This window comes from Triticum dicoccoides, chromosome 4B (assembly GCF_002162155.2).
Source record: "Triticum dicoccoides isolate Atlit2015 ecotype Zavitan chromosome 4B, WEW_v2.0, whole genome shotgun sequence".
In the NCBI taxonomy this organism is placed as follows: Eukaryota; Viridiplantae; Streptophyta; class Magnoliopsida; order Poales; family Poaceae; genus Triticum; species Triticum dicoccoides.
In genome coordinates, this window is record NC_041387.1 from 559,039,569 (window position 1) to 559,050,268 (window position 10,700).

Below are 10,700 nucleotides of genomic sequence, written 5' to 3' on the forward strand. Positions count from 1 at the left end.
ATATTGATGATGTGTGTTACAAGAGTAGATCTACCACAAGATCAAGGAGGCTAAACCCTAGAAGCTAGCCTATGGTATGATTGTTGTTCGTCCGATGGACTAAAGCCATCCGGTTTATATAGACACCGGAGAGGGCTAGGGTTACACAAAGTTGGTTACAATGATAGGAGATCTACATATCCGTATCGCCAAGCTTGCCTTCCACGCCAAGGAAAGTCCCATCCGGACACGGGACGAAGTCTTCAATCTTGTATCTTCATAATCTTGGAGTCCGGCCGACCATGATAGTTCGGCTATCCGGACACCCTCTAGTCCGGGACTCCCTCAGTAGCCCCCAAACCGGGCTTCAGCGACGACGAGTCCGGCGCGTATATTGTCCTCGGCGTTGCAAGGCGGGTTCTCCTTCAAACTTCATGTTCCTGTCGAATAGTGTCCGGCTTCCTTATAACTATTGCGCTCCTTGGCTTCTACGCCCAATAATGGCCTTATTCCACGTGTCGTATGAATGCGAAAAGCTAGGGTATTTTTACATTTTACCCCCTAGCCGTGCGAACGAGCCGCCTATAAGAGAGGCGAGGATCTAGATCCAGCCCACACCATCCTCCATCCGCAAGTTCTCATCGAAGCGCCTCTGACAAAAATCCATTCTATCATGGATAGTCGACGCGGCTCCTCCTCTCGCGCTCCCAGCCCTAAGCCAGGAGATTGGGGGAGATGCTCAGTTCCACACAGCGAGCTAGTGGCGCTCCAAACCGAGGGATATCTTCCCCCAGCTTTCATGGTTCCGGTTCGAGCCGGACTGGCCACCTTCAAGGGTGGAAAGCAGGCGGAGAGCGTCCCCAACCCTTCCAAAGGAGAGCGGGTATGCTTCGTCCCTTATCTAATAAGGGGACTCAGATTTCCCATACATCTGTTTCTCCGGGGGCTCCTGGAGTTTTACGGACTCCAGCTTCACTACCTCACACCTGCCTCCATTTTGCACATCGCGGGCTTTGTAGCTCTTTGCGAGCTGTTCCTGGGCATCGAGCCCCATTTTGCGTTGTGGGAGATATTGTTTTGCCTCGTACCCTGTTCTTATGAGGGGTCGATATATCAAGTGGGCGGAGCCAAAATATGGTGCATCGCCGGGACCGGATATCTATCCGGCACCCCGAAGAAGGCGTCTGAAGACTGGCCTTCGGAATGGTTCTACATGGAGGACGCCCCTCTGCCGGATCCAGTTCGGATCGGCCTCCCGGAGTTCAGCAATGCTCCCTTGAAGAAACGCCTGAGTTGGCGCCCGCGGAGCCCTCAACGGGAGGATGATGGGAGCATCCATTATCTGATGGGCCGGATTAGGTTACTGGCCCACTCCAGATTGACCATGATTGGAATCATGGCCATGTGCATTATGCGAGGGGTGCAGCCACTCCAATATAGGGGCCACCCTATGTGGGATTTCAACGGGGAAGACGACGCCACCCGCCATGGCCGCAGAGGGCCGGGCTCGGCAGCCGATCTGGCAAACATCCTGTCCGGCTTGTAGAAGGGGGAGGAGGAGGACTTTCTCCGCACGAATCCATTGAACGGATTCTCCATGAATAACCCTCGGAGCTGGGTAAGCGGACGTTTATCTACCCAATCCATACTTCCAAAGTCAAGTATCTTACTTTGTGATTTCGACGCAGGAGCTGCGCCGGGACGTGGAGGGCATACAAAGCCTAACCCCACAGCCCGAGGATCCGGAACGATCCCTTGATCCGACCTCCGAAGAGGATCCGGACATAAAGGTGGAGCTGATTGATGGGGTGTTCCACCAACTTAGCATGGATAATTCCCTAGTCGCCATTACGGCTGACTACCCCGGTTTGTTTCCGGCCTCACAGGTGACTTCGACCGAGGTCTTGACACCATCATTTGATCCGTGCTCAACTCTGACCATCCTATACTGATGGTGCATCGCAGGAGGTGCCTTTAGGGCGGGAAGCCGAACCTGCGGCGGCTGACCAGCAAGGGGCAGTTCGGCCCAGCAGGCGGAAGAGGAGTGCGACGCGAATCGAAACGTCGCCGCAATGGTACGACACACCATTGTTTTTAAGGGAAGGATCCCTAGGGGGTATATTAATGCTCATAACTTTTTCCAGGAGAAAGAGCGCTCGCCGGACAGTGTCCGGAGAGGTTGCCAATCAAGCCTCCGCCAGCCATGCTCCATCGCGTGGTCCGGAAGTGGAGGCAACACAAGGCAAGAGTCGGATGCTCCTTCGACGGAGGATGCCGACAGGCTGTCCGCCACCCGGTCTGAGGTGGAGAGCGCCATGAATCATAGGCGTCGCCGGACAGTTCTTTGTGACGTGTGTTTCTCCCTGGAGGCATTGAATGCCTTTGATGCGGGAAACGCGCACCTCCGTGCTGCTCAAGATGGTTTAACCAGAGCCACGGAGCAGTATGTGAAGGACATACGGGTACGTAATTTTAATAGTTATATATGCTAGTAGCCCCCGAGACTTAAAATAGTTAAAATAACTGATTTAAGGATCATTTATTATGCAGGATCTTACGGAGAAGAATACCCACCTGTCCCAGGAACTCCAAGAGTGCAAGGCCCAACTAGAGGACGCACTAGCCACCACAGGGGGATCCACAGAGAACCCCGCTGGTAATACATACTTCGAAAAGATAAGTAGTTAACAAAGTGCGGCGTGTGCGTAAATCTGACAATAATATTGCAGAGGGCGCCGGACTAGATCCGGACAAGCAACAGCTACTGCGTCAGCTAAAGGCCGGCGAGAGGGTGCTTATGAAGGTGCAGCAGGAGAGAAACAAGCTCCAAGATGCCCACACCCAGCTAGGAGAAGAGCTGAAAGGTGTTCGGTCCCAGCTGTCTGGCTCCGTGAAGGAGAATCAGTGGCTTCATCACGGCATTTATAGTAAGTGCTTGAGCAAATTCCTTTGAAAAGAAGGATTCAACGAGGAAGTCGATTGACAGAAATGTGTCTTGAGGTGTGCTCACAGGTTACCCTGCGGAGGAAATGCCTGGTTCAACGGGTGACCAACTTCCCGAGCTGGTGCAACTGCTCGAACGTGTTCGGCAGGCGATGAGTGGCGTCATTCAGGCCTTATGGCCTTCCGTCTCCCTACCCGAGGGCCTTGGAGGGCTTGCTGAGAAGCTTCAGGGAGCACGGTGACGCCTCCGTCTGTGGAAGATATCGGCCTGTCGTCAAGGCGCCAGGGAGGCCTGGGCCATGGTGAAGACGCGGTACCCGAAGGCTGAGCCAAACCACATGGCCGAGGTCGGACCTGCTGGGCATGATGGGAAGGAGATCCCTGTGAGCTTGATGTACGGCCAAGTAGAGCTGGCCGCAAAATATTCCCAACAGGACTGTAAATTAGACAGCTTGTTAGATGGGATTGAAGAGGAGTACAATCAGTCAGTTTGACGATGTAATTTGAAATGACATGTAAAATGCCTTCTAGCCGGATTGTAGATCGTTTGTCTTTGTGGACTTTTTCGCTTCAACCTCGGGACAAAACAGTCTGGAGTGTGTCCGAATACCCTTACGGTTATAGGAGAACCGGGGCATGCATGAAGACAAGGCGTCGGTGTCATAATTGCTTTATTAGACAAGTGCCCAACTAGCTATATTATATTACATGGTTAGTAAGAAACATCTTCCAGGGAGAATAGTTCCATTAAGGGTTCCTTTCCCTGGGAGGCATGCCCTAAAGTGCATGTCCGGACTGCGAAAATAGCAGAAAAAGCATCTGGGGGCAAATAAATAAGTAAGTAATAAATCATCTTTCATGTCACCGACCAAATATTCTCTTAACAACGCTAGCTTTCGGCTTCACCCAGTCTGAGGTACACATCCGGCTGACCCGGCAGTAACAATCGCAGAGGTGCTCCCTTTACCTCCTAGCCGAAAAATCGGGAACGTAAGGGTAAGCACAGGAGCCAGGCAACCCAGCTTGGCCAAAACTTAAGTCATATCGATGCATATAATGGTGAATAAAAGGTACATGCGGAAGTATGACACATGTGTTGGGCATGAAGCCCGTATAAATAAGCTTCTGTTAAAGAAGCCCCCAGGTATAATGAGTGCTAGGAGCACATCAAGTGTGTGCGAACAATGCGCAAATTAGCCTATCAAAGGTATTGAAAAAAAAGTGGGAAGAAGGAGGGGACAAGAGAAAGTGAAAATGTAAAAAGGTGGACGGAGGAGTGAGACGAACTCTGAGTCCGGCGTTAGGCGTAGAATCTTCGGAGACGGGCTGCGTTCCATGGGTTCGGCTCGAGTCGGTTGTCAGATGCATTACGTAGACGGTATGCTCCGCCGGTCAGGACTTGGTCGATGATGAAGGGACCTTCCCACTTGGGCTTAAGTTTTTCCTTTTTCTTGTCCGGCAGGCGTAGAACAAGTTCGCCAACATTGTAAGCTTTGGCCCGTACTTCTCTGCTTTGATATCTTCGAGCCTGCTGTTGATAAAATGCGGAACGAGCTTTTGCCACGTCCCGCTCCTCCTCTAAGGCGTCCAAACTGTCCTGTCGATCCAGCTTGGCTTCTCTTTCTTCGTACATGCGCACACGAGGTGAGTCATGAATTATATCGCAGGGCAGAACTGCCTCTGCACCGTACACCATGAAAAATGGTGTGAATCCGGTAGTTCGGTTTGGCGTGGTCCGCAACCCCCAGAGTACGAAGTCGAGCTCCTCTACCCAGTGCGTGTTAGATTCCTTGAGGGACCGCACTAGTCTGGGTTTGATGCCACTCATGATGAGACCATTTGCTCACTCGACTTGACCGTTAGTTTGGGGGTGATAGACTGAAGCATAGTCGAGCTTGATGCCCATGTTTTTGCACCCGAGTTTAACCTCGTCGGCCATGAAATTCGTGTCGTTATCAGTGATGATGCTGTGGGGGACGCCAAAATGGTGTACTACCTCGGATATGAAATCTATCACAGGTCCGGATTCTGCCATTTTAACCGGCTTGGCTTCAATCCATTTGGTGAATTTGTCCACCATGACCAATAAGTATTTGTGCTTGTGGGTTCCCCCTTTAAGGGGTCCAACCATGTCAAGCCCCCAGACCGCGAACGGCCAGGTGATGGGTATAGTTTTGAGGGCGGTGGGTGGCATGTGGCTCTGATTAGGAAAGAGCTGGCAACCGACGCATCATTGGACTAAGTCCTGACCATCTGCCCGGGCTGTCAGCCAATAAAATCCTGTACGGAAGGCCTTGCCTACAAGGGCCCGGGCTGCAGCGTGGTGCCCGCCGAGTCCGGCGTGAATTTCAGCCAGGAGATTTCGCCCTTCCTCTTCGGAGATACACCTTTGAAGGACTCCGGTTGTGCTTTTTTTATAAAGTTCTCCCTCGTGGACCTTGTAGGCTTTAGATCGCCGAACTATGCGGCGGGCCTCATTTTGGTCTTTGGGAAGTTCCTGCCTGATTAAGTAGGCTAGGAATGGTTCCGTCCACGGGGCAATGACTGCCATTATTTCGTGGGATGAAGGTGTTATTTTGTCTGAGCCTCCGATTGTGTCAGAGAGGTTTGAGCTAGGTGAGGCAGCTGGCTCCGGATTGTTATTTCCGGACTCCTCTTCCCATAATACGGATGGCTTAAAGAGCCGTTCCAGGAGGATGTTTGGAGGGACGGCGTCGCGTTTTGTGCCGATGCGTGCCAACACGTCTGCTGCCTGATTATTATCCCGGGCTACATGGTGGAATTCGAGTCCTTCGAACTGAACTGACATTTTTAGGACGGCGTTGCGGTAAGCTGCCATTTTCGGATCTTTGGCGTCAAAGTCTCCATTTACTTGGGATATTGCGAGGTTTGAATCCCCGCACACCTCTAGGCGTTGAATGCCCATGGAGATTGCCATCTGGAGGCCGTGTAGAAGGGCCTCGTATTCGGCTGCATTGTTGGAGTCCATGTACATTATTTGAAGTACGTATTGGACCGTGTCTCCAGTTGGGGACGTCAAGACGACACCAGCCCCCAAGCCAGCCAACATTTTGGAGCCGTCGAAATGCATGATCCAATTGGAGTACGCGCCGTACTCTTTAGGGAGTTCGGCTTCGGTCCATTCGGCGACGAAGTTAGCCAGGACTTGCGACTTTATAGCTCGCCGTGGTTTGTAGGTTATGTCAAATGGTAAGAGCTCAATGGCCCATTTTGCAATCCTGCCTGTTGCGTTGCGATTGTTTATAATATCGTTGAGAGGTACTTCGGAGGCCACCGTTATGGAACACTCTTGAAAATAGTGTCGCAGCTTCCGGGATGCCATGAACATCGCATACGCTATCTTTTGATAATGTGGGTACCGGGACTTGCATGGAGTTAAGACAGTGGATACGTAGTACACTAGTTTTTGAAGAGGGAATCTGTGCCCTTCTGTTTCTCGTTCAAAGACGAGTACCGCGCTGACAACTTGATGTGTTGCTGCGATATATAATAACATAGGTTTGCCCAGGTTGGGCGCGGCTAGGACTGGATTTGTTGCGAGTATGGACTTGATTTATTCGAGTCAAGCCGTGGCAGCATCCGTCCATTCGAAGTGTTTGGTGCGCCGAAGGAGGCGTTAGAGGGGCAGAGCCTTTTCTCCCAAACGGGAGATGAAGCGGCTTAGAGCCGCTACGCACCCAGTTAGTTTTTGTATTTGCTTGAGGTCTTTTGGGATATCCCATTGTGATAGAGCTCGGATCTTGGCTGGGTTTGCTTCAATTCCTCTACAGGATACAATGAAGCCCAAAATCTTTCCGGCTGGTACTCCGAAGACACATTTTTCCGGGTTGAGCTTAATGTCATATGCTCGGAGGTTCTCAAATGTCACCCTCAAGACGTCTACTAGAGTTTCGATGTGCTTGGTCTTGACGACCACATCGTCTACGTATGCCTCTACTGTTTTGCCTATCTGGGTAGCCAGACATGTCTGAATCATGCGCTGATATATTGCGCCGGCGTTTTTGAGTCCGAAGGGCATTGTGTTGAAGAAGAATGGCCCATATGGAGTAATGAATGCCGTTGCGGCCTGGTCTTTTTCTGCCATCTTGATTTGATGGTATCTGGAATATGCATCGAGGAAGCACAATGAATCATGCCCTGCGGTAGCATCGATGATTTGGTCGATGCGAGGGAGAGGGAAAGGGTCCTTTGGACAGGCCTTGTTAAGGTCTTTGAAATCGATGCAAAGGCGCCAGGATTTGTCCTTTTTTGGTACCATTACTAGGTTGGCTAGCCAGTCCGGATGTTTTATATCCCTGATGAATCCGGCTTCTAAGAGTTTGGCTAGATCCTCTCCCATTGCCTGTCTTTTGGGTTCGGAAAATCGCCGAAGAGCTTGTTTGACTGGCTTGAATCCTTTTAGGATATTTAGGATGTGCTCTGCCAGCCTGCGTGGGATTCCTGGCATGTCTGAAGGGTGCCAGGCAAAAATGTCCCAATTTTCCCGAAGGAATTCTCGTAGTGCGGCTTCTACATCAGGATTTAATTGTGCCCCAATGGATGCCGTCTTTGTGGGGTCCGTTGGATGGACCTGAAATTTGACTATTTCGTCCGCTGGTTTAAAAGAGGTGGACTTGGACCTCTTATCGAGTATCACATCGTCCCTATCAACCGTGGAGCGCAGCGCAGTTAGTTCCTCTGCCGCTAGGGCTTCGGATAATGCCTCTAGGGCCAGTGCGGCTGTCTTATTTTCAGCGCGGAGTGCTGCATCTGGATCACTGGCGAGAGTAATTATTCCATTGGGTCCGGGCATTTTGAGCTTCATGTACCCGTAATGGGGTATGGCTTGGAAGATTGTGAATGCCTCTCGCCCTAACAAAGCGTGATATCCACTGCCGAATGGGGCCACTTGGAACATGACCCCTTCGGACCTATAATTGTCCGGCGAGCCGAACACTACATCTAGTGTGATTTTTCCTGTGCAGCATACTTCTCGACTAGGGATTATTCCCTTGAAGGTTGTGCTACTTCGCTCAATGCGGCTCCAGTCAATTTCCATTTTTTGAAGGGTTTCCTCGTAGATGAGGTTTAATCCGCTGCCGCCATCCATGAGTACCTTGGTAAGACGAAAGCCGTCCACTATCGGACTGAGGACTAATGCGGCTAGTGCTCTAGCTGTTCGGAATTTAGGTTCGTCGCTGGCATTGAAGGTGATAGCCGTGTCGCTCCATGGATTTGTTGTTGCTACTTGGTAGACATAGGCAAGGCTGCGGATTGTTCGTTTCCGCATGTTATTTGATGCAAAAGTCTCGAAGACTGTAAATACCGTACTGGTACTGCTGGGCTGGTTGCCCGGGGCTAAAAAGCCTTCGCCACTTTTGGCCACCTGCCGTAATATCCAACATGCTCGAAGGCTATGTGTTGGAGTGGCGCCCTCCGTACTGTGGATTTTGCAGGGTCCGTTGAGCCATCCCTCCAGTACGGTTCTGTTCCCTTTAGGGGGTTTTTGCTTTTTGGTTTTTAACCTAGGTGCTTGAGTATGACGCACCCTTTTATTTCGGACTGGGGTTGTATTCAGGGCCGGATTGTCCCAAAACCTAGTTTCGGTTTTCCAGGCACTCTCTATCGCGCAATATTTTTGTACAATGGTCACTAGGTCGGCGAAGCGTGTAACTTTGCGATGACTGATGGCGTTTATGATTCCCTTGTCCGTGCAATTGTTGCAGAAGATTGAAATCATGCTTTCTTCACGGCAGTCCTTTATCCTGTTCATAACCAGGAGGAATCTGGCCCAGTAATGATGTACTGTTTCATCAGGCTCTTACCGTATTTGAGATAGATCGCTTATGTTTGGGTGGGCGGGTGGAATTAAGTTCGGAACCCCGCCCGATCTGAGGCTCAAAAGCCAAGAAGCTTCCGGATTCGGAAGTTTGGTTTGCTGGACGCTTTCCAACAAATCTGGTCCGATGCCTGACTTTAGGTTCAGTATTCGATTAGTGTCCGACCCTCCACGGGAATCCGGCATGGAGGGATCGGGAATCCGTACATAGTTGGTTTTTAACATAAAAGAAGAGTCGCCGCATTGTTTCTACCACAACAACATGGTGGGAAACCTGGGGAGAGTTAATTTCTCTCAGATCGGTTTTAAGCCCAATCTGATCGTAGTCGGTAGTGACTCCCAGGGCGGCAATGCGATCCAAGAGCTCGTTTACGGAGGAGAGATCAATCGGATCCAGCTGCTCGGCGAATTCCGAACTGACGTGAAGATCGCTTTTAATGACCTGAGAGGTCATTGTCGGAGCGGTGGCCGAACAGGCGGTCATAAGAAAACCGCCTAGCCGGATAGTCTGGCCGGCGGCCAAAGCTCCCTTGACGACGGTGCCATCTTTAAAGACGGGAAAGGGCATCCTTCCTGATGGTGACGGCACAGAGGAACTCTCAATGAAAGCACCAATGTCAGTGTCAAAACCGGCGGATCTCGGGTAGGGGGTCCCGAACTGTGCGTCTAGGCGGATGGTAACAGGAGACAAGGGACATGATGTTTTACCCAGGTTCGGGCCCTCTTGATGGAGGTAAAACCCTACGTCCTGCTTGATTAATATTGATGATGTGTGTTACAAGAGTAGATCTACCACGAGATCAAGGAGGCTAAACCCTAGAAGCTAGCCTATGGTATGATTGTTGTTCGTCCTATGGACTAAAGCCATCCGGTTTATATAGACACTGGAGAGGGCTAGGGTTACACAAAGTCGGTTACAATGGTAGGAGACCTACATATCCGTATCGCCAAGCTTGCCTTCCACGCCAAGGAAAGTCCCATCCGGACACGGGATGAAGTCTTCAATCTTGCATCTTCATAATCTTGGAGTCCGGCCGACCATGATAGTTCGGCTATCCGGACGCCCCCTAGTCCGGGACTCCCTCAATGCTCAATAGTTTCAAGTTCATCATCCTTCATTGTTGTTTCGTCTCCGGTGGTCCTAATTCAAACTTCTAGTGTTGATAATATTCTTTTCCTCGTGTCAAATTCTTTCTCATGCCGATGCACCTCTCAATCACTCACCTCTTGCTATTCATTTGTTCTGGAGTGTTGAAGATATCTTGGAAGATTTGTCTTTCCACTGTCAATCCGTTCAAGTTATATTGAGGTTGTTATCTCATTCAAGCCATTTATTTCAACCGGTGCAATCCCCCCTTTCAATCAATCATTCAATGGTGTATCTTTTAGTGGGCCCTAACCCACAGGTATTTTCCTAGGATCTTACCTGACTCTTCTAATTTTCCCGGAGCTATTCCCAAATTCTTTTCGAAGTTTGATGTAAGAATGAATTTCATCAGTCAGATGTTTTCCAAGATCGATTTCAAATTATTTTTCATTGTTGGCTCAACCTCCTTGTTTTTTTCATTCTCCTGGAGCATCTCAACAATTCATGGTGGTGGTTCTCATCATCATACTCAACATTTGAAGACCAAAGAAGGATTTCTCTTAAATCTTGCTCCATTCTCTTCAAGATGCATAGTTCAAGCTTGATGCCATCCTCTCATATTTGTTTTCGATTGTGAGAATTCTTTTCTTACCATCCGGAGCATTTCATGAGTTGTTTCCGTTTCTTTCCTCTGAAGGCCATCATGTCATAATTCTTCATTCTCAGTGTGTAGATATCATTCCCCAAATCTTACCGGTGCATCGTTCAAATATCATCTAATCAGTTCATGACCCCTTCATTCTCATGTATCTAAATTTCTCAAGTATCTTCGTTTGTTTTCAAACTCTTCCC